This window comes from Budorcas taxicolor, chromosome 10 (genome assembly GCF_023091745.1).
Source record: "Budorcas taxicolor isolate Tak-1 chromosome 10, Takin1.1, whole genome shotgun sequence".
Classification (NCBI taxonomy): domain Eukaryota; kingdom Metazoa; phylum Chordata; class Mammalia; order Artiodactyla; family Bovidae; genus Budorcas; species Budorcas taxicolor.
The window spans coordinates 34,021,190-34,043,004 of record NC_068919.1 but is presented as its reverse complement, the minus strand read 5'-3'; the positions used below and the strand labels follow the sequence as shown (position 1 = coordinate 34,043,004).

The 21,815-nt window shown below is 40.7% G+C and overlaps 1 protein-coding gene across 1 annotated transcript in view; it reads left to right on the top strand.

The window, feature by feature from the left end:
* The window catches only part of GPR176 (G protein-coupled receptor 176), a 113,018-nt gene that overhangs the window by 23,860 nt on the left and 67,343 nt on the right, over window positions 1–21,815 (top strand). The gene's annotated exons all lie outside the window — the stretch shown is intronic.

Sequence of the window (21,815 nt, the reverse complement as noted above, 5' to 3'; positions counted from 1 at the left end):
GAGTTGGACAAGACCGCGCGACTACACTTTCATGTTTTATACAGTTTTTAGGGCCCATCATCACTTCCAAGCTGGGTAAGAGAGACACTGCTTTTATTTTATTTTTTTAAAACTTACACTGAAATTTCAACCTAAGCCACAAGTAAGCATTCTGATTCCTTTAGGACATTTTTTGGTCTCCATATTTGTCTGGTTGCCATTCACAAACTCTATGACATTATCATGTGTGGCTTTTTAATGAGAGCTGATAAAACTTGCAGTCGTGAGTTCACATGTCCATGAAACATGAATGATACTGTTACCTCCTATTAAAATAACTAACTGATATTTCATCAGATGACCTTTATAAGAAGGCTAAAATAATATTGAATGTGATAATTTAAGGTCATTATGCCTTCTGCAGACAAAATTTCAAATTAAGTAATTTATTACTTGTTCTGAATAAAGTAGTTGAGAGTGTCTTATATTAAGAATGACTTTGTATTTTCTGAGTAAGAATGTATGAGGATACCTCTGCCTCATGGTAGAGGGTTTGTGATGTTTATTCCCTGGCTCCCTGAGCATCCCTGTGTGTGCTCATTTACACGTTTAATTATAGCTTCTTTTTGTGGGGGCTTCCTGTGCAGTGTCTTAGGACAAAAAGCACTTCCAAATGCTGCTAAATGGAAAAGAAAGAATAACTCTCTGAAGTCAACCTGGGTGTGAATGTAATTTCCAGGAACATAAAGTTCAAGTGAGACTCAAGCTGAGACAAAATAATCAAATTTCGGTTTCCAGACCCTCTCACTGATTGATGAAAATAGCACCTTTTGTGTTTGTCCTGTTGTTTCCATGGCCTTCTCCCAAGGCTGTGAATCTTTAGCCGTGGCAATTCTACAAATTATCAGAAGCCCTAAAATGAAGCTTTCTGCCTCTGCCACGTGAAAGGCAGGATTAAGGACTAGATGGCTGTTTCTCTGTGGGATGCCATTATTGTTAAGATTGGATGGGACTTTTCTCTGTAGAGCGCCAAATCATTTTTTCTATTTGGTACCAAGCCCTTGGGCTCTAGCTGGTGAAGTTCACACCAGGTGCTGAGGAATGGTGGATTCTAGCCTGGCCCTACTGTTGAATGATGGGTTGACATGGTAAATCAATTCGTCTCTCCTTGTGACTGTCATTGAGAGGCAGAGATTCTTAAACGTAGTGTGCATAAAAATAGCTCGTTAAAAAGTGCAGGTTCCTGAGTTCCACTATCAGAAATTCTATTTTGTGGGTTTGGCCTGGGGTCTTTTTTTAATATAACTTTATTTATTTATTTATTTTTGACTGTGGTGGGTCTTTGTTGCTTCACATGAGCTTTCTCTAGTTGTGGCAAGCAGGGGCTACTCTTCATGGGGTAGGTGGGCTTCTCATTGGCTCTAGAGCATGTGGGCTTTGGTAGTTGTGGCATAGGCTCAGTAGTTGTGGTGCATGGGCTTAGTTGCCACATGGCATGTGGGATCTTCCTGGACCTGGGATCAAACCCGTGTCTCCTGCATTGGCAGGCAGATCATTGGCAGGCAGGTTCTTTACTACTGAGCCACCATAGGCTCCAAGACCCCTGGCCTGGGATCTTGCAGCCCATATTTTTAATGAATGCTCTATGTGATTTTGATGCAGGTGCTTCACACTTTAACATTCATCTGAGGGATGCCCAGCCAACTTCTTAGTGTCTTCCTAGGTGGGCATCATGCAGGCTAACTCCCAAGTTATAGCCCCAGGAGCCAAGCAGTGAGGGTAGATGTTAGGGGAGTGAAAGGAAAGACTGGTTACTTAAGTGTCTGGGTCATTGGAAGATGTGTTTTTTTCCTCCTATAAGAGTAGTAGCATTAAGTTAAAGAAAGTGAAGTCGCTTAGTCATGTCCAACTCTTTGCGACCCCATGGACTCTCCCACCAGGCTCCTCCATCCATGGGATTTTCCAGGCAAGCATACTGGAGTGGGTTGCCATTTCCTTCTCCCAGAGATCTTCTTGACCCAGGGATTGAACCCAGATCTCCCACATTGTAGGCAGATGCTTTACTGTCTGAGCCACCTGGGAAATCGCTTTTAGTCAACTCATTCTTGCAAAGAGTGATTGGGATGGGGAGGAAGTAGGAATTTAAGTTTGGGGTTATTGGCACCAGTTCTACCCCTCTTTTAATAGCTAGTGTTACTTAATATCTGAAGGTAATATGGAAAAGATAGATACTCACGGTTTCAATAAGCAGGACCCCTTCTCAAATCTGACTTAGATAATGAAACTTACCTCAAAATTTTATGAGTGAGATTAATTTCCTAATTCTGCGTCTGCTAACCATCTCCATCTCAGCCCATATCCTATAAATTATAACTAAATTATTTGTTCAAAAGATAGGAGGTTGGTTGCCTTTTGAGGTATATCCTTTATAAAAGTAGTGGTAGGGTAATGTGAGTACTTCATCTTATTTTCAGGTGTTCCTTCTCTGTCTTGCAACCTCATATCTCCATATGGAATTTCAGCTGGAATAGTTAGCAGTTAGAAACATGATAGAACTGTCTGAAGTTACCTAAATTGGAAAACACGAAATCATCCTTCCATTTGTACTATGCAGAATTTATTTTTTACTCACAAAACTGAGATTGAAATAAAATTTTAGACAATACGCATCATCTTATGAGTACATGTCACATGCCATCCCTAGTATTTTTGGCTTCTTTTGCCTTCATTCCTTTCATTCATGCTGGGCTCCACCTTCTTCTGGGGCTTCTTAATACTTCAGTAATTAAAGCCTTGAAGTTCCACCCATCTGTCACTAGTCTGGATTTCCCAGGCCAACAGTATCCCTAAGATGCTTTAAGCCTAAATGTGCCCTCTAAATATCCAATATGTATGCGGCAACGATCCCAGACTGGGAAATTAAGTCTTTATAAAAAAGCCACAAGCAGTGTAGTTAGGGGAACACACATAATATAGTCAAGGGTCATGTTAAGTTTGGCACAAAGGAGAACAGAGAGGGCAAGTAGGTGATCAGAAGGACCAATTAAGGGCTATTTGAGTTTGGGGAGAATTATGACTGAATTAGCATGCCAATCTCTTGTTAGAATATGAACAACAAGGGAGTGTGTGGGCATCTCTAAAGCACGCTTCAATTGGGTCTCCTTATTAAGACTTCTTATTGTTAATATCAGGCATCTTTAATTTTTATTATGGGATCCTTGTGTACTCTCTCAAGTTACAGAATGCAAAAGCTAATTTAAATCTCTGCTGCTTTCTTTTATTTTTATTTATTTATTTATTTTTTTGCTGCCCTCTTTTAATCTTACATGAGTCTTGTATAGGGAGTTTGGCAGGTGGGTTGAACTGAACTCACATCCTGTTGACTTCATGTTAATGTCTCATATTGAATTTAGCATCCCTCAAACTCCCAAGCCTTTATTCCGCTGCTGTTATGCTTCTTTTTCATTATCCTGTCTTTATTGTTTAGGAGCCCAGGTTAGTTTCATCATTGTTTAAATTCATCTAAATATAACTAAGATGTTTTAATTCTTTGTATCAACCTGTTAATTTTGTGGGGAAGGGGAGTGGATCTTGATGATGCCAAGTAACATTTTTGCTTTAAGTGATAACCAGCTAGCTGTGTATCTTTGGTTGTTGTTGTTGAGTTGCTGAGTTGTGTTCGACTCTTCATGAGCCCATGGACTGTAGCCTGCCAGGCCCCTCTGTCCTTGGGATTTCCCAGGAAAGAATGCTGGAATGGGTTGCCATTTCCTTCTCCAGGGGATCTTCCTGACCTAGGGATCAATCCTGCATCTCCTGCATTGCAGGTGGATTCTTTACCACTGAGCTACCAGGGAAGTGTATCTTTGGTGTCTCCTAAATTATCAAAATTTTAAAAAGCGTTGAATGGTTAGGGAGAGAAGGTTGGAAGTCTTGTCATTAGAGATCTGGTAAAATCTAGTCTACTTTTAATTTACTAGTTAAAACCCTTTTGAAATAATTATTAAACCAATTATGAATGGATTGAATAGAACTATTACCCAATCCATATGTATAAGTCCAAAACAAACGAGGCTATGACCAGATAAAATTTTTTAATAAAATTTTAAAATGTTTTCCATAACTATGGTCATGGTCTCGCAGGCAACAAATGCAATGTATTTTGAGACATTTTATCAGATGCTTTGTTGAAAACCAGATATGTCTGTTTTATCTCCTGGGCTTGCTGATAGAAAATAAAGAGAAACTGGCATGATTTATTCTTTTTTCAAATTGAAGTAATAGTTGATTCACAATTCTGTGTTAATTTCTGCTTTATAGCAGTGACTCAGTTTTATATATTCTTGTTTTTTTTTTCCATCATGGTAGTTTATCACAGGATATTGAGTAGAGTTCCCTGTGATACACAGTAGGACCTTGTTGTTTGTCCATTCCATATATAATAGCTTACATCTGCTAACCCCAACCTCCCACTCCATCACTCCCCCCAACCCACCCACTTTTGGCTACCATAGATCTGTTCTCTGGGGCAGGATTTACACTTAGTGTATCCATGCTGGCCCTTAGTGATTACTTCTGGTCATCCTGTCACTAATTCATATTAGTGTCAGGTTGACCAGTATGAATTTTGCTGTATTTTTTTCTCCTCTTTTTCCTGTCTCTAGTCTTCTGGTTCCTTTCCTATTCTTCATAATTCCTTAAAGGTCTCCAGAGTTAGTCTATAGTTGTGCTTCTCAAACTTCAGTGTGTAAGTGAATCTACCAGTGATCTTGTTACAATAGAGGTTTTGATTCTGGAGGTCTGGGGTGGAGCCTGAGATTCTGCATTTCTAACAAGCTTCTAGATGCTGTTGATGCTCTTGGTCCTCAGACTACACTCTGTGTAGCTCAAAACCAGAAGACTTGGCATTCTGGATGAGAAATCTAGATTTGAATGTTCCATTAGAACAGGAAGGAGGTCTCTGCTGAGTAAAGCTTTCAAGTTCATATTTCAGTACTTACAAGCTCATTAGTATCTATATCCTCCAACAGTCATCTGTCTCATTCCTTTACCTTTAATGTCTCTTACTCCACCTGGCTCTTTTGCCAACCCCTTTGCGTTTCTCCCCCTTCAGTGTCTTTCCTCTTCTGCTCACGGTTAGGCTTCTTGGGAGAACATGTCTTACACTTCCATTTTCACCTGTCGTGAGTATCCTTCAGTTACCGACTCTGATCCTGTCACTCTCCTATCTGGAAACTTTCTCTGGCCTCCTATTCCCTCTGTTTCCTTGTAGTGACATTCGGCAACCTGGCCCCTGTTTCCCCCTCCAGCTCACCTCTTCCACTCCAGGAATTCCAAACCACACATGGTTCCCAGGGCACATTATCTTCTTCCCAGTCTCCTCACCTAATCTGCTGCTGCTGCTGCTGCTAAGTCGCTTCAGTCGTGTCCGACTCTGTGCGACCCCAGAGATGGCAGCCCACTGGCTCCCCCATCCCTGGGATTCTCCAGGCAAGAATACTGGAGTGGGTTGCCATTTCTTTCTCCAATATTGTTCCTTTATCCATAAAAGCTCTTCCTTGGCTAACTGCTCTCATTCCTCAGATATTCCTTTCACTCTCTGTCTCCTCTTAGAAACATAACCTCACATCTCTGTTTATAGTTATTGTTTACATAATTCAAGAATGATTGAAAAGAGAGGTACTTGTATGTTTCCATTCTGACCTGCAACTGTGGAACTGGTGTAAGGAGGTGTTATCTTGCCATGATGGTTATCATTCTTACTGAAAGATTTTAAGGATAGCAAGTCACTTGGTAAAATCACAATAATCTTTTTTAAAAAGGAAGACTTAACTATAAATGAAGAGGAAAAAGAATATTTTAAATTAGTTTTCATTGTGTGAATTAGTCTACCTGACCTATGTAATATTTATTGACGTTATAACGTCAAATAGTTCACATATTTTATATTTGCTCCACACACATTTACAGAATACCTATTGTGTACAAAGGATTAAGATTTATCTCTGAAACACACACATTAAGACCATTAAGACCATATTGACATTATAACTTTATAGGAATGAAGCAATAGAATAGAAATATTTTATCAGATTAAAATATTGTCACTAATGTGGTCCACAGAGACAGTGATGAATGGTAAGGTTTTCAGATGATAATTCAGAACTTTGACAACATCTTACAATGGCCACCCTTGGGAGCAGAGTGACAGAGTCTCTTGCTGGCTTAGAGTAGCCTCATGCAAATCATGGAATGAATTGGGGTTTCTTGACAATAACAGGGAATAGAGATGGAAAGCTGCCTGAAAAGATGCAGACACTGAGAATGGATTATTAGCTGATTATTCAAGCTCTAGATGCTCTGAACTTGAAATAAATTAAATTAAGTCCAAAACAAACGAGGCTATGACCAGATACAATTTTTTAATAAAATTTTAAAATGTTTTCCATAACTATGGTCATGGTCTCGCAGGCAACAAATGCAATTTGCTATCAGATGCATTATTGCCATGGCACTTGCAGATATGAGAAGGGATGGGGAAAGGTGGAAGTTGAAGGGCGAATAGACTTAAAACCTTATTTGCAAAATGGTCTTAATGTGTGTGTTTCAGAGATAAATATTAATCCTTTGTACACAATGTGTATTCTATAAATGTGTGTGGAGCGAATATAAAATATGTGAACTATTTGAAATTAAATGAAGGGTTTTTATTAAGGAACTGTTTGTGGTAGTGTATTCGGCTTCTCTGGTGGTTCAGATGGTAAAGAATCTGCCTGCAATGCAGGAGACCAAGGTTCGATTCCTGGGTTGGGAAGATCCCCTGGAGAAGGAAATGGCAACCGACTCCAGTACTCTTGCCTGGAGGATTCTATGGGCAGAGGAGCCTGACAGGTTGCAGTTGATGGGGTCGCAGAGTCAGACACAGCTGAGCGACTAACACACTAACACACTTGGTGGTGTAGTTTTCTGCCTGCTGGATCATGTTCTGTCCTAGAGTCCTAAAGAATCCTAGAGGAAGACGTGCAAGAGAGAATAGGGATGGTCAGCTTCATTAAGGACAGAGCATCTGCTGGTATAATTTCCTTTTCACCAGGGATATGGAACTGTTGATGAATTACTTTCCAGCCAAAATGCCTGGAGTGGGAACTCTGGTCTACATTCTTTGCACTGGTTTCCTAGCCAGTCTATCTCTGGGCAAATGACTCACTTGGTTTATGTTGCCTTTTGGTATAATAACATTTATTCACACTGAACTCTGCCTCTGGTATGTTGTATCAGAAAACTAAGGAAAAAAACAACCAGAACTAGAAGCAATATTTTGAATTATGAAAGCTCAGTCATAATCGTCTATTTTGTGAAAAAGTAGGTCATGCCAAACTTACTCCTTTTTTGAGGATAATGTTCTTGGGATAAAAATAGGACTTGTGGCTAAGGTGGTAAAGAATCTGCCTGCAATGCAGGAGACCTGGGTTCGATTCCTGGGTCAGGAAGATGCCCTGGAGAAGGAAATGGCTACCCACTCCAGTATTCTTGCCTGGAGAATTCCATGGACAAAGGAACTCAGCAGGGTACAGTCCATGAGTCTGCAAAGAGTCAGATGTGACTGAGTGACTAACACTTTAGATAGGATCAGTGTTGGGTAATGGGCCAAAGGGCTCTAGAATTAGATAGTTCTGGGTGTTCTGGTTCTGGCATTTGTTAGCATTTTGTCCTTGTGCTAACTGTTATTATTTTTAAGGTAATGTTCGTCTCATTGTAAAATAGTAGAGAATTTAGAAAACACAAAAATTTGTGAAGAAGAGAAGAGTAAATATTCATGAGCATTTTCTTATATCATTAAACATTTGTTAAAAGCAGCATTTCATACATTTGTGTGGTATTCAGGTATTTAATCATTTAACCATGCTTATATTTTTGGACATGGAAGATGTTTCTTTTTTTAAACCATGAAGAGTAGTGCTGTGATGAGTATCTTTTAATTAAAAAAAGGTATTTGTCCAAGTTTTTTTCTCAGTGGGGTGATTTCCTAGAAAGGGTGTTACGGAGTTTTATTTGTACATTTTTAATATTTGCTTTTGAAGTTCTTGATAACTGAAAGCAGAGTAAAGGATAAACAATTATGCGGAGCACCAGTTTTCTTATTTATCTGTATCATAATGCTGGGAGGCTATATGCTAATATCTGCAGAGCACTAGCGAGATGACAAGCAAATACGCAAATATTGTCAGTGTTTCTAGTCCTTGCTTTCAGATCAGCTCAGTTCAGTCGCTCAGTCGTGTCCGACTCTTTGCGACCCCATGAATTGCAGCACGCCAGGCCTCCTTGTCCATCACCAGCTCCCACAGTTCACTCAGACTCATGTCCATCGAGTTGGTGATGCCATCCAGCCATCTCATCCTTGGTCGTCCCCTTTTCCTCCTGCCCCCAATCCCTCCCAGCATCAGAGTCTTTTCCAATGAGTCAACTCTTCGCATGAGGTGGCCAAAGTACTGGAGTTTCAGCTTTAGCATCATTCCCTCCAAAGAACACCCAGGGCTGATCTCCTTCAGAATGGACTGGTTGGATCTCCTTGCAGTCCAAGGGACTCTCAAGAGTCTTCTCCAACACCACAGTTCAAAAGCATCAATTCTTCAGCGCTCAGCCTTCTTCACAGTCCCACTCTCACATCCATACATGACCACAGGAAAAACCATAGCCTTGACTAGATGGACCTTAGTCAGCAAAGTAATGTCTCTGCTTTTGAATATACTATCTAGGTTGGTTTAATATCACTATTGTCCATACTGTCAGTTTCTGTAATATAACAGCCAGATATTCTACCAGTAAAAGCAAGCTTATTTAAGAACAGCCAGAGGAATTGCAACTTAGGGTATGTGAACTATGGAATACTATAGGCAAATCCAGAGACAAGGCAGGGGAACTTGCTATTATAGGGAAGAGGAGGGAACAGGGCAGGGGCTGTAATAGCCAAAGAGTCCACTGGAGGAAGCTGTGAGTCCAAAGTATGGAGAGTCTCCCCATAGAAGAATCAACCAGTTCGTTGGTTGGATTGCCACCATCTCCAATCAGAGTGTATGTGTGTGTGGGAGGTGGGAGGTAGGATTTTCTTCGTCCTCAGTTCAGTTCAGTTCAGTCGCTTAGTTGTGTCCGACTCTGTGACCCCATGAACCGCAGCACGCCAGGCCTCCCTGTCCATCACCAACTCCCGGAGTTCACGCAGACTCACATCCATCGAGTCAGTGATGCCATCCAGCCATCTCATCCTCAGTCGTCCCCTTCTCCTCCTGCCCCCAATCCCTCCCAGCATCAGAGTCTTTTCCAATGAGTCAACTCTTCGCATGAGGTGGCCAAAGTACTGGAGTTTCAGCTTTAGCATCATTCCCTCCAAAGAAATCCCAGGGCTGATCTCCTTCAGAATGGACTGGTTGGATCTCCTTGCAGTCCAAGGGACTCTCAAGAGTGTTCTCCAACACCACAGTTCAAAAGCATCAATTCTTCTGTGCTCGGCTTTCTTCACAGTCCCACTCTCACATCCATACATGTCCACTGGGAAAACCATAGCCTTGACTAGACAGACCTTTGTTGGCAAAGTAATGTCTCTGCTTTTGAATATGGTATCTAGGTTGGTCATAACTTTCCTTCTAAGGAGTAAGCGTCTTTTAATTTCATGGCTGCAGTCACCATCTGCAGTGATTTTGGAGCCCAAAAAAATAAAGTCTGACACTGTTTCCCCATCTATTTCTCATGAAGTGATGGGACCAGATGCCATGATCTTCGTTTTCTGAATGTTGAGCTTTAAACCAACTTTTTCACTCTCCACTTTCACTTTCATCAAGAGGCTTTTTAGTTCCTCTTTCTGCCATAAGGGTGGTGTCATCTACTTATCTGAGGTTATTGATATTTCTCCCAGCAATCTTGATTCCAGCTTGTGTTTCTTCCTGCTGGATAGTAAAGTTATTGTTGTTTAGACTCTAAGTTGAGTTGGATTCTTTTCAACCCCGTATACTGAAGCCCACTTGGCTTCTCTGCCAGTGGGATTTCCCAGGCAGGAATACTGGAGTGGGTTGCCAGTTTCTTTCTCCAGATCTTCCTGACCCAGGAATTGAACCGGTGTCTCCTGCATTGGCACGCAGGTGTTTTTTTTTTATTTTTTATTTTTTACCGCTGAGCCACCTGGGAAGGGAAGTAGGGTAGTAGGGAAGCCTGGATAGTAAAGTAGGCATCACCTTTCTGTTACAGATGTAGGTGTACATCTCCTTTTCTGAGCAGTTGACTATCTCCGTGAGGCGTGAGAGCTCCCCCTACAGGCCTATCCTCACTCCAGTTTTAGTTGAGATTTCTTTAATTCCACCATACCAAATCAGTAAGTGCTTAACCACCACAATTATCTGTTGTTTAAAAAAGAAAATAAACTCTAACTGAATTGTATGTCTTTGTTGTGATAGAGAATTTGTTGTGTGAAAGTCTATCCCAGTGCTCTTTTTTGGAAACTGCCTTTGAAAATGTGTGTGAAGGTGGAAGGTTGAGGGGAAAGACAGTACTGGGTATATTTGAAATATTTCTTTTGAGTTAAAAAACAAACAGAAAATTGTTGCAGTCCATTGAAAGATTGGCACAACTGGCTTCTATATCTATCTTGGTTTTAATATAATGTCAAAGCTTGTAGTTCACAACTATGTGAATTTAATATGCATTTCAGTTATGTGTGTTGGCTAGTGGGAAAAGCAAGAGAGGGGAATCAATGTTCTTGAAACCCCAAGTTGTCAGTGTAAGTTAATATAATTTGAGAGCCGTGAGTCACTTTAAAAGATGTCAAAAAATGGTAATTATAATAAATGATTGTCGACACCGAAATCAGATTGATTATATTCTTTGCAGCCAAAGATGGAGAAACTCTATACAGTCAGCAAAAACAAGACCAGGACCTGACTGTGGCTTGGATCATGAATTCCTTATTGCCAAATTCAGACTGAAATTGAAGAAAGTGGAGAAAACCACTAGACCATTCAGGTATGACCTAAATCAAATCCCTTATGATTATACAGTGGAAGTGAGAAATAGATTTAAGGGACTAGATCTGATAGACAGAGTGCCTGATGAACTATGGATGGAGGTTCATGACATTGTACAGGAGACAGGAATCAAGACCATCCCCAAGAAAAAGAAATGCAAAAAAGCAAAATGGCTGTCTGAGGAGGCCTTACAAATAGCTGTGAAAAGAAGGGAAGCAAAAAGCAAAGGAGAAAAGGAAAGATATACCCATCTGAATGCAGAGTTCCAAAGAATAGCAAGGAGAGAGAAGAAAGTCTTCCTCAATGATCAATACAAAGAAATAGAGGAAAACAATAGAATGGGAAAGACTAGAGATCTCTTCAAGAAAATTAGAGATACCAAGGGAACATTTCATGCAAAGATGGGCTTGATAAAGGACAGAAATGATATGAACCTAACAGAAGCAGAAGATATTAAGAAGAGGTGGCAAAAATACACAGAAGAACTACAAAAAAGATCCTCATGACCCAGATAATCATGATGGTGTGATCACTCACCTAGAGCCAGACATCCTGGAATGTGAAGTCAAGTGGGCCTTAAGAAGCATCACTACGAACAAAGCTAGTGGAGGTGATGGAATTCCACTTGAGCTATTTGAAATCCTGCAAGATGATGCTGTGAAAGTGCTGCACTCAATATGCCAGCAAATTTGGAAAACTCAGCAGTGGCCACAGGACTGGGAAAGGTCAATTTTCGTTCCAATCCCAAAGAAAGGCAATGCCAAAGAATGCTCAAACAACCACACAATTGCACTCATCTCACACGCTAAAGTAATGCTTAAAATTCTCCAAGCCAGGCTTTAGCAGTACGTGAACCATGAACTTCCAGATGTTCAAGCTGGTTTTAGAATAGGCAGAGGAACCAGAGATCAAATTTGCCAACATCTGCTGGATCATGGAAAAAGCAAGAGTTCCAGAAAAACATCAATTTCTGCTTTATTGACTATGCCAAAGCCTTTGACTGTGTGGATCACAATAAACTGTGGAAAATTCTGAAAGAGATGGGAATACCAGACCACCTGACCTGCCTCTTGAGAAACCTGTATGCAGGTCAGGAAGCAACAGTTAGAACTGGACATGGAACAACACACTGATTCCAAATAGGAAAAGGAGTACATCAAGGCTGTATATTGTCACCCTGCTTATTTAACTTCTATGCAGAGTACATCATGAGAAACACTGAGCTAGAGGAAGCACAAGCTGGAATCAAGATTGCCAGGAGAAATATCAATAGCCTCAGTTATGCAGATGACACCACCCTTATGGCAGAAAGTGAAGAGGAACTAAAAAGCCTCTTGATGAAAGTGAAAGAGGAGAGTGAAAAAGTTGGCTTGAAGCTCAACATTCAGAAAACGAAGATCATGGCATCCGGTCCCATCACTTCATGGCAAATAGATGGGGAAACAGCGGAAATGGTGGCTGACTTTATTTTTGGGGGCTCCAAAATCACTGCAGATGTTGATTGCAGCCATGAAATTAAAAGATGCTTACTCCTTGGAAGGAAAGTTATGACCAACCTAGACAGCATATTAAAAAGCAGAGACATTACTTTGCCAACAAAGGTCCATAAGGCTATGGTTTTTCCAGTGGTCATGTATGGATGTGAGAGTTGGACTGTGAAGAAGGCTGAGCGCCGAAGAATTGATGCTTTTGAACTGTGGTGTTGGAGAAGACTCTTGAGAGTCCCTTGGACTGCAAGGAGATCCAACCAGTCCATCCTAAAGGAGATCAGTCCTGGGTGTTCATTGGAAGGACTGATGTTGAAGCTGAAACTCCAATACTCTGGCCACCTTATGCAAAGAGCTGACTCATTGGAAAAGACCCTGATGGTGGGAAAGATTGAGGGCAGGAGGAGAAGGGGACGACAGAGGATGAGATAGTTGGATGGCATCACCGACTCAATGGACATGGGTTTGGGTGGATTCCAGAAATCGTTTATGGACAGGGAGGCCTGACGTGCTGCAGTTCGTGGGGTCGCAAAGAGTCGGGCATGACTGAGCGGCTGAACTGAACTGAAAATAAATGAATCAGGAAATAATGAATCCTCATATCTGATTTCCAAAATTCTAGTTGTTTGAGAATGGGTCCATCTTGATAGCTTAAATTATTCAGGTAGACTGTTGTTTTCTCTTTGATTTAAAATTTCTATTTAGAGTATCAGTATTATATTTTAGTCTCATTCTGGGGTTCTAGTCCATTTAGGCTCAAAAATAGCATAAGCAGATTCTCCTGGCATATCATTTACTCTTTAAGGAGATTTTGTTATTGTCAATACTATTCTGGGTCTGAGAGATGATTTCATATTGCGGTGTAATATCTGAACAGGCAAATAGGACCAGCTTTATAGTTTGTCTTTATTATCATCATTGTTACACAGCTGGAAAAGATTTAAAAGGCTTCCTAATCTAGTCTTCTACCTTTTCAAAAAGGAGAAGGCCTCTGGCAACACTGACTGGTTCCTTCTCCTTGGCTTCTGTCTTTTTCCACTAAACTCCACAGAAGACATATACCATGGTGCTACGTTTAGTCTGTGTCCCCTAAGCAGATCTAGTCAAGTCCAGCTCATCCATAGTCAGGTGGACCTCAGCTTCAGTTTTCTCACCAAGTCCAGAGTCATTAAGTGGGTGATGAGCAGATTTGTGTTTCTGCTTTTTTGTGAGCCAAAGGGTAAAAGGTTTCTTTAGTTTGGACACTTGTATGGTACTTGCAGCTAAAATAATGAGTAAACATCTGCTAAGCAAATTGACTATTGCTTGTCACATAGTAAATGCTATAAACATGTTTGAAAATACAATAGAAAGTGTAATTTATAGTTAAAATCATTGTCTATGATTCCATACTGCCCAGCTCAGAAGAGCTTTACATTTGGCGGCTCCCTAGGCTCTTAGTGGCCCGGGTCTGAGGCTCATCTCCCCAGGCTCTCCTTCATCCTTGTTATCAGGTTTTTGTCTTTGCTCAGTTACCTCTTATTAACTATAACCTGCAGATGGGAAACATCCTCACAGTGGAGCCCATTCAGATTTCATTTCAGTTTCTTGTATAGAGTTGTGCAGGGAACCCGAATCATGGACTGGGGTGAATTGATTCTTTTAAAAAGTAAATAAGAGATTCTTTTACATAATACTGCTTTGTTTTCTAGATTGGAGCTGCCAAAAACTGAACTTCATTTTTTCCAGCCTTTGTATTCACCGAAAAGAGATGTGTAGGTCTTAAGGACAGTGGTATGTTGGTAAATGGTATGTTGGTAAATGTTAAACAATTAGCTTTCTCTTGGAAAAAAGCCTTGATTTGATGTGTTTGCCAGTTTTGATGGTGTAGATATTCCCACCGTGAATTTCAAGCTACCGATGTGACCTCGCTAAAGTGGAGCTGGGAAGAGATATGTATGTTTAGCTCTCTTGAGCTGGGAGCAGGTTCCTGCTTGCCACTGTAAATACAGGACTAAGGGGATGTGCCTTAGGTCCAGCCATGGAAGGTCTGTGGCGATGCTGAGTGTGGCCCTTCCTAGTGTTATTTGTCCACCTGCTGTATGTCGTGCACTGCTCTAGGTACTAGGGGTGTAAGAATGAACAAACTGAAGTCACTGCCTTTGTGGCATTTATATCCCAGCAAGAGGTTTCAGAAATTTCCAATTTCAAGTTTTTGAGACGCTAGCATTCTCATATTTGGGGACAATTTGAGTCAAGGTCCCATAACACTTTATTCAGTGAGGAAAATAGAATGGGCTCATTTAATTGTTCCTGGGCTTAAAGCAGGGATTGTGAGGGAGAAGGTAGCATTGCTTTCTGAATTGTCCCTACCTTGAAGTGGCAGAGATCCCAAACCTTGCAACATGTGAAGCATTAGCAGTTGCCACAAGGGGTGGGAATGGCAGAGAAGATAAGGGTCTTGCTTGGAGTTTTAGTTCCCTAACTAATCCAGAGGAGGTGACTTAATTGCAAGCCATTAGTCTTCCTCATTAAAAGTTAATGAGCTGGAAGCTTATAAAGTGGACAAGATTCTGGCAACTGAAATCTTATCAAAGAATTGCAAAGGTCTACATCTTCAAGAAGGGTAAGAAAGGCATTGGAGAAGCTACTGGCAGAGCTCAGGGAGAAGGATAACAATACATGCTTCTTTGGAAGAGAAGTTAGGATTCTTGGTGAAGAACCTCAAATCAAGTGAAATTTTTGTCTAGGAAGGTAGGTCGTTAGGAAACTCAAAAGCTATAGATAAGCAAAAGCAGAAACAGTTAATTTCCAGCAACAAACTTTGCTGGAAATTAACTGTCTGATGCTTTGTAAGTCCTGCTTGGGTTGCAGGGCTCTCCAGGACCTCTGCCCATGCTGCTTTTCACCTGTCAAATGAATGATTCATTCATACATAGTGTCTAATGATACTGCTGCCTTACTCAGTGTCATCATTCCAGCGAATGTAGATTGTAGACGGTTCATTTCTGTTCATCTGGAATATGCATTGCTCACTCATGCCTAGGCCATCTCCATCTTCTTTAGAAGCAAGGTTCTTCATGCTGGCTTGGAATGTAATGCTTGACTATGAGATTTTTAGCCAAACAAAGGAAACTCAGGCCCTTTTCTAGTACAAGGGCCCCTTTCAACTATTTTGGAAGGACCGATGTGTCTTCCTGGATGACTCAGCAGTAAAAGAATCTGCCTGGAAAGCAAGAGACTCAGGAGATGAGGGTTCGATCCCTGGGTCAGGAATATCCCCTGGAGGAGGAAATGGCAACCCACTCCAGTATTCTTACCTGGGAAATCCCATGGACAGAGGAGCCTGGTGGGATACAGTGCATGAGGTCACAAAGTTGGACTTGACTGAGTACCCATGTAGAGTGTGTGTCTTCAGCTATGGGTTTTGGATTACCTATATCACAGTTGCCTTCTGGTACATCTCTAAAATACCCATTCCTGTGGTGATGTGCCCCAAACCTACTGAACCAGCGTCTCTAGAGTGGGGTTTAGAAATCTGCATTTTTATCTCAGGTGATTCATGGGTACACTAAAATTTGACAACCACTGGTTTAGACTCAGAGACTGTTAGGAAATAGCCTCAGAGTTTCCCTGGGGGTCCAACCTGAATCCCATTGGAACAAAAGCTGCCTACCTGTCCCTGCAGGTAAGCCTGGGAAAGGGTTGGAGCCTTATTTTTCTGTTTAAACTAGAATACCCACACCATTTGTTAGGCCAGTAGGGACAAGTCCCCTTCCCAAAGATCACTATTATGTGACACACTGATGCTAACAGGCCCAGGTCAATTAACCATTACAGCTGAAGGTGAACATAATCAATTATTTTGTTTTTAGCTGCTAAAATTTAATTCTGCTATTATCATATTATGCACATTTGCATGATGGTTGACAAAAAGGAAATCAGTGTGAGTAAATACATTTTGTGCCCTTTACCTGTTCTCTGACATTCTAGTATTCATGTACCAAGTGTTGCTTCTTTCAAATCAGTAATATTTTAAAAATCATTCAGTCCCACACTTTGATGCCTCTGACCCTTTGGCCTGCTGCTGAGGCGAAACAGCACAGATATCTTTAGTTGTGTCTGACGCCATCATTTTATAGATGTGAAAATCAAGGTTGGGGGAGAGGAGGTGACTTATCTGGGTGTGCAGGGGTGCAGTAGGCCCAGGTCTCGCCTCTTCTAGGTGAGTGTTCTTCCCTTCCTTGGGCTGCTTCCCAGCAAGAGGGAAGTGTTCCTGACAAGTTCTCTGCTGAGTCTGACAGTTCTTGGCAGACACATCCAAGATTCCCATTTCTAAAGACACATTATTTAGCATTCCCCTGTGAAAGCAGGGACATTGTGTTGAATTATAGATTTATTCTAAGATTTGGACAAATTGTGTCTTTCTCTCCGTGTCTTGTTCTGCATCACTGAGCACTGGCTTTCTGGAAGGGAGGAACAGTGCTTGGCTGATTATATGGGCCAGGGGACTGTCTTCAGTGCCTAGGAGGGCAAGTATGTTGTGATTACCAAGTCTGCTGATAGTTGTGCCATAGTTAATGAATTGGAAGCCTTGTCTCTAATTTACTTTGGAGACTGATGGGTGATTCGGAAAATGGGCAGGAGAGGCTACTTGGAGCACGAAAGTGGGGGAAGCTTCCTTTTGTTTTGTATTTCACATTCCTCCTTCTTTACCTGACTTACTTTGGAGACCATTCTGGCTTTACAGAGGGGCACAGACACATCTGAAGGTGGAATCAGCAAGAATAAACATTCAACAAGCAAAGCAAAGCTAGAGAGTTTGGCTTAGTTCCCTCAGGTAGTGCTGATGAGCCAGTGAATCTTGGTTACTAACATGATGTTTTCTAGAGTCTGGTCAATCTTTTTCGGAGAGCAGGGTAACATAAATCAGTCATGCACGGTAAGTTTGATAGAAAATGATCAAGAACTATTTCTTAGGGGGAAAATCCTCTGTAGTTAGTAAAGGTCTGAGTCAATGACTTTTGACCTGTTAAACTTGCAAAACCCAGTGTTCTTTATCATGTGGCTGTCACAGCTTTTTCCCCATTCAGTGTCTATCCTCTTATTTATTCCTTTCTTAAAAGATTCTGATTTTGTTTAGGGTAACAGAGTGCCTAGATAGAAGCACCTTCCAGATTCCTTTGCAGATAGGGGTGCGTCTGGCCAGTTAGTAAGTGGAAGTTTACTGGATGGAGCTCTGGAAATATCTTTTTTTTTTTTTTTTTTTTATGGTGATAAGGGACAAGTCAAGCTGGGACATGCCTTTGTCTTTAGCCTAGGCCTTTTCTGCTTTCTACCTAGCATATAAGTCCCCTTGACCATTAAAAAATGATCAGAAGACCTGAAGAGACATTTTCTAAAGAGGACATTCAGATGACCAACAGGTACATAACAAAAGAGAAACAGGCTCACAGATTTAAAGAACAAACTAGAGGTTGGCAGTGGGGAGAGCAAAGGGAGGAGGGGCAAGGCAGAGTAGGGGATTAAAAAGTACAAACTGTCCTGTAGAAAACAGATATGCTATGGGGGTATATTGTACAACACAGGGAATATAAACAATATTTTATAATAACTATAACAGTATAATCTTTAAAAATTGTGAATCACTATTTTATACACCTGTAACATATAATATTGTACATCAACTGTATTTCAATTAAAAAAAAAAGAAATCCCTTTCAAATAAAAAAAAGAAAAAAGAGCAACAATTAAAAAATCCCATGTTTATCAGCTGATTGGTAATAAATGTCTATTAAGTTGGCAGAAAAGCTTGAAAAATTAATAGTAAATGCTTCCCTTATACAAGTGAAAGCTATTATTTGCAATTTAATACCTAATGTTTAGCAAGATGATTGATTTCATACCCAGTGATTTTTTTCTTTCTCCTTATTTTACTAAAATAGAAAATACTTCATAATTTTTGTCAGGAGTGGCAGCAAGCATATGATAACTCTGTCAGTTTAAGAAATTGGATGATTCAAATTGAACTTGTGTCCAGAAATGATAGTGTTATTTTTCACATGAAGAGTAGTCAGTGTTTCATCAGATGATAAATCTGTAAGTCTGCAAGAACATCTTCCTCAAACTTGCCCTTCAGTCTTCTCAAAGAACCTTTATAGTTTGTTCTCAATATTCAAAATAAACATGTTGTATTCCTGAATGAGAGGATCGGGAAAATCAAAAGACCAACTGTACTGCTGACATTTGCCACCTGAAACCACGGAGCTGCTTCTTCCTGATGCTATCTGTGTAGAACAGGAATGCTTTAGCCTCATCCCTTGGTTCAAAAGGTGGCATCAGTGCTCTGGACAGAGCACTTCTGGCAGGAACAACCAATCTAGGACTCTCTGTCCATTTTCTTGCAGAGCATGCTGAGAAGACAAATGCACAGTGGCTGTCATTTGATTATACTCATGTTTTAAACTATTTCCTACACCCCCAGGTTAAGATCAGGAGGCATATTGTTGTGTGTTATCCATTGTAGTGAATAAAGTGGTGGGTATTTTGCATAAAGATAAAGCTTATTTTATTTGTGTAGCACTTTCCTCTCTCCCTGGAAACATAGCTGGGTTATTCCATCACTGTTGATCCTAAGGTACCTTTTCCAATGAAAAATGTCTTTTATTGATGAGTTTTTTTGGTGAGAGACAGAAGCAAGAGTTTTAAAGTGCTTCTTCCTCAAATATGTACTGTTGTTGTTCAGTTGCCCAGTTGTGCCAGACTCTTTGTGACGCCATGGACTGCAGCACACCAGGCCTCCCTGTCCCTCACCATCTCCCGAAGTTTGCCCAAGTTCATTTCCATTGCATTGGTGATGCCATCCAGCCATCTCATCTTCTGATGCCCTCTTCTCCTTCTTCCCTCAGTCTTTCCTAGCATCTGTGTGGTACTGGCACAAAGACAGAAATATAGATCAATAGAACAAAATAGAAAGCCCAGAGATAAATCCACGCACCTATGAACACCTTTTCTTTGACAAAGAAGGCAAAAATATACAATGGAGAAAAGACTATATTTTTAACAAGTGGTGCTGGGAAAACTGGTCAACCATCTGCCAAAGAATAAAACTAGAACACTTTCTAACACCATACACAAAAATAAACTCAAAATAGATTAAAGATCTAAATATAAGACCAGAAACTATTAAACTCTTAGAGGGAAACATAGGCAGGACACTCTGACTTAAATCACAGCAAGATCCTCTATGACCCACTCCCAGAGTAATGGAGATACAAACAAAAATAAACAAATGGGACCTAACTAAGCTTAAGAGCTTTTGCGTAACAAAGGACGCTGTAAGCAAGGTGAAAAGGCAGCCTTCAGAATGGGAGAAAATAATAGCAAATGAAACAACAGACAAAGAATTAATCTCCAAAGTAAACAAGCAGCTCATGCAGTTCAATGCCAGAAAAATAACCAACACGATCAAAAAGTGGGCCAAAGAACTAAACAGACATTTTTCCAAAGAAGACATACAGATGGCTAATAAACACATGCAAAGATGCTCAACATCACTCATTATCAGAGAAATGCAATCCCATCTCACACCGGTCAGAATGGCTGCCATCAAAAAGTCTACAAAAAACAAATGCTGGAGAGGATGTGGAGAAAAGGGAACTCTGTTACACTGTTGGTGGAAATGAAAACTAGTACAGCCACTATGGAGAACAGTGTGGAGATTCCTTAAAAAACTGGAAATAGAACTGCCGTATGACCCAGCAATCCCATGTGTCTCTTTCAATTCCTCAGTGTGTATGCCCAGCAGTGGGATTGCTGGATCATATAGCAGTTCTATTTCCAGTTTTTTAAGGAATCTCCACACTGTTCTCCATATCAAGATTGCTGGGAGAAATATCAATAACCTCAGATATGCAGATGACACCACCCTTATGGCAAAAGTGAAGAACTAAAGAGCCTCTTGATGAAAGGAAAAGAGGAGAGTGAAAAAATTGGCTTAAAACTCTACATTCAGAAAACTAAGATCATAGCAAATAGATGGGGAAACAGTGTAAACAGTGACAAACTTTATTTTTGGGGATTCCAAAATCACTGCATATGGTGACTGCAGCCATGAAATTAAAAGATGCTTGCTCCTTGGAAGAAGAGTTATGACCAACCTAGACAGCATATTAAAAAGCAGAGACATAACTTTGTCAACAAAAGTCCGTCTAGTCAAAGCTATGGGTTTTCCAGTAGTCATGTATGGATGTGAGAGTTGGACTATAAAGAAAGCTGAGCACCAAAGAATTGATGCTTTTGAACTGTGGTGTTGGAGAAGACTGTTGAGAGTTCCTTGGACTGCAAGGAGATCCAACCAGTCCATCCTAAAGGAATTCAGTCCTGAATATTCATTGGAAGGACTGATACTGAAACTCTAATACTTTGGCCACCTGATGTAAAGAACTGACTCATTTGAAAAGACCCTGATGCTGGAAAAATTGAAGGCAGGAGGAAAAGGGGACGACAGAGGATGAGATGGTTGGATGGTATCACCGACTCAATGGACGTGAGTTTGAGTAAACTCAGGGAGTTGGTGATGGACAGGGAGGCCTGGCGTGCTGCAGTCCATGGGGTCTCAAAGAGTCAGACATGACTGAGTGACTGAATTGACCTGAACTGAATGGGGCTTGATGCCATGATCTTAGTTTTTTTTAATATTCAGTTTTAAGTTGGCTCCTTCACTCTCCTCTTTCACCCTCATCAAGAGGTTCTTTAGTTCTTCCCTTTCTGCCATTAGAGTGGTACCATCTGCATATCTGAAGTTGTTGATGTTTCTCTTGCCTATGTTGATTCCAGCTTGTGACTCATCCAGCCTGGCATTTCTCATTATGTGCTCATTATAAGTTAAACAAACAGGATGACAGTAGACAGCCTTGTTATACTCCTTTCTCAGTCTTGAACCAATCAGTTGTTCCATTCTGAGTTCTAACTGTTGCTTCTTGACCCACATACAGATTTCCCAGGAGACAGGTAAGATGGGTTGGTATTCCCATCTCTTTAAGAGCTTTCCACAGTTTGTTATGATTCACAGAGTCAAAGGCTTTAGCATAGTTGATGAAATGGAGGTAGATGTTTTTCTGGAATTACCTTGATTTCTCTATGATCCAGTGAATGTTGGCAATTTTATCTTTGGTTCCTCTTCCTTTTTCTAAACCCAGCTTGGACATCTGGAAGTTCTTGGTTTGCATAATGTTGAAGCCTAGCATGCAAGATTTTAAGTATGACCTTACTAACATTGGAGATGAGTGCAATTGTCTGATGTTTAAAACATTTTTAGTACTACCTTTCTTCGAAATTGGGATGAGGATTGACCTTT